The sequence below is a fragment of the Schistocerca gregaria genome, chromosome 1 (assembly GCF_023897955.1).
Source record: "Schistocerca gregaria isolate iqSchGreg1 chromosome 1, iqSchGreg1.2, whole genome shotgun sequence".
Lineage (NCBI taxonomy): Eukaryota > Metazoa > Arthropoda > Insecta > Orthoptera > Acrididae > Schistocerca > Schistocerca gregaria.
The window spans coordinates 926,678,571-926,681,556 of NC_064920.1; the positions used below are offsets into that span (position 1 = coordinate 926,678,571).

Consider the following 2,986-nt stretch of genomic DNA (forward strand, 5'->3'; position numbering starts at 1 on the left):
TTGTAAAGATGTTTGCACATTATTTATTCTGTTTTGTTCTAATGCTCATGTGTGAAGTTGATGTTTCAAAAGTTATTCTGATCTTTTATGTATGTACTTATGGCGTAATTTTTGTAACACTGATGTATTTGCTATTTCGATTCTTTTGTAAAGCCTGTACTACTGCAAATGTTATCTGAATTGTTATGTTCTTTAAAGATGTATTTTGTACCTTTGTTATTGTATTCTTATGTTATAAAATTGTAATTGACACCAGTTCATCAAATTAAGTAACTTGTAAATTACATTTCACTGCACACGTTTCTGTTGGTCATAGTATATGGACAATATGTGAGAAGTAGGGACTGATAGTGTTTGCACGTGTGTTAATAATTCAGTAAAGGACTGGATAACAGCATTGGTGGTTCTAAGGACATTTCAAAAACAATTTTTTTGGGTGCACAAGTGGTGGTTATGGACTTGCTATATTTTCCGCAAGACTCATCAATGGTGATTGTACGCCTGCACAGTCAAACAGATGGCTGCTGGCCATCTCTACAAGGACTACAGTGGGTCTACACCTTTGATGACTCACCAATACCATTATTTCTACAAGGACTGCAGTGGGTCTGCACCTCTGGTGGCCCACCAATACCGTAGTCTCTACCAGGACTACAATGGGTCTACTATGTGACGACCTACCTACGAATATTCTTTAAAACTTCGACTGACTCTGCTGTGGGTTTGCTCTGTTGTGGCCCATTACCTGTCTGCATGTCAAGAGTCAACACTGTGTGTAAGTGATTTGTGAAACGTATAGGTTAATTTAGTTAGGGCCTTTCTCTTGTAGGGATTATTGAAAGTCAGATTGCCTTGCGCAAAAAATACTATTGTGTGTCAGTTTAAGCACAGTCGTGCATAATTTTTCTAAGGGGACATTTCACCGTGAGTCGATGGACAAGGCGAATAAGGTTGCGCAAGCATGTCCGACCTGGCTGGCCGGCCGCACACAGTTGCGACTCCTGCAGTGTAGGAACTTGCTTCCACTTGCTTTCGAGGTGATCAATGGATGCGATCAGACAGCTTGCTGCGCAACCAGACTTTTCTGCTGGTATTGATGACGCACCTGCCCACCAAGTGGGCTACTCAAGGCGTGTAACCGATGGTTTCCTCGCCGCCTAACACTATACCACACAGGGCAACGAGGGACCGAGACAATTCAGCGCCACAGCCAAGTTACGCGCCCGACAGGAGCGACAGAAGCTCACAAAACTTCACTGGACCGTTCTGCCTGAGACACCGTACAGCTCGGATCTTGCACCTTCCCACTTCCTTCTGTATGGACCAATGAAGGACACACTCCACGGGAAGCAGCATGTGAAGGCTGCACCAAGACGTTGGCTCCGACGTCGGCGACTAGCGTGGTCCATGCTGGCATACAGGCCCTCCAAGTAAGATGGCGTAAGGCCGTCGCTATGAAATGAGATTATTTTGAAAAATAGGATTTGTATTCAAAAGGGTAGGGAATTATGTGATGTACTGGGATTCTCAACGAAACCAACAAACTTTCAGAAAAAAAGTGTTGCATTACTTATTGAACGCCGCTCCTAAAATGGCTGTAGAAATTTCAGCAAACCATCTCATAAACGCACTACATTAAAACTACAGTAAAACCGTAGGCACCACAGAAACCTCGCCGATAAGATGAGCTCATATCAGCTTATATCGTAAGCACTCCGTCGTCAGGCCACAAGTGGGCCATCGGGACCATCTGAGTGCCGTGTCATCCCCAGCTGAGGATCCGGATAGCAGGGGCGTGTGGTCAGCACACCGCTCTCCCAGTCGTTATGATGGTTTTCTTTGAGCGGAGCCGATACTATTCGGTCGAGTAGCTCCTCAGTTGGCATCACGAGGCTGAGTGCACCCCAAAATGGCGACAGCGCACGACGGCCCGGATGATCACCCATTCAAGTGCCAGCCACGCCCGACAGCGTTTAACTTCGGTGATCTGACGGGAACCGGTGTATCCACTGCGGCAAGGCCGTTGCCAGCTTATATCATAACTTTACAATAATTATTATAAAAAATACAAACGATTGAGATTAAGAATATTATATAGGCATCGTAATCAACAAACACTTTCCGCTGTGACAGCATATTATATATCAAATAAAATCTGAGGATTTGAGCAACAACAACAAAAAATAACATTTCATTTGTTTCTTCTTCATCTTCTTCTCGGCTCTACAGCTCTCACTGGTCCTTGGCCTTCTCTAGGACATAATCCCGTTTGTCCCTGTTCAGGGTCTTCCGTCTCCAACCACTACCAGCAATAGTTTTTAAATTTTCTTGTCCGTCATCCAAGTATCGAAGTCTTGGTGTTGGCTGCTTCTTCGTCCCAATGGGTTTTGCAGCTGTACTGTTTTTGCTGTGTTCTCATGTTCCATGTGGAAAACATGACGGACCCATTTCATGTGGTTTATTTTTATGAACTTCATGATTTTAAGTTCTTTATATTCTCTGTAAATTTCAGAATCATATCGTCTACGTCATGCTCTATTTTCATTAGTTGCCCCCATAGATTTTGCGTAACACCTTTCGTTCAAAACATCCTATTAGCTCTTCATACTGTTGGGTCAGTGTCCATGTTTCTGTGCTATATGTTAATACTGGACTCATTAAAATTGACAGTTGGTTCATCTGGACATATTTCTGGACTTAAGTTGTGGGGACAGCCCACAACAGCATTTGTTAGCTAGGTGGATGCGCTGTTTTATTTCTATACTAATATCATTCTGTAATGTTACCTGTGTTCCCATACAGGTAATTCACTATCAGATTCTGTTAGCACCTGGCGAATTTCTAACATTGCACTAAGTTCTGGTCGTATTATTGACATGTATTTGGTTTTACTGATGTTCACTTCCAGTAGCATTCCTATTGCTGCTACCTCCGGCTCCCTATATCTTTCTTTAGCAACTAATTCTGTTCTTGCAATAATCCGCAT

At 43.1% G+C, this 2,986-nt stretch overlaps 1 pseudogene; it reads right to left on the reverse strand.

Annotated features, from left to right (window-relative positions):
* Positions 1-1,910: 1,910 nt before the first annotated feature.
* On the reverse strand, positions 1,911-2,028 carry LOC126290605 (5S ribosomal RNA; annotated as a pseudogene).
* Between the last annotated feature and the right edge of the window lie 958 nt (positions 2,029-2,986).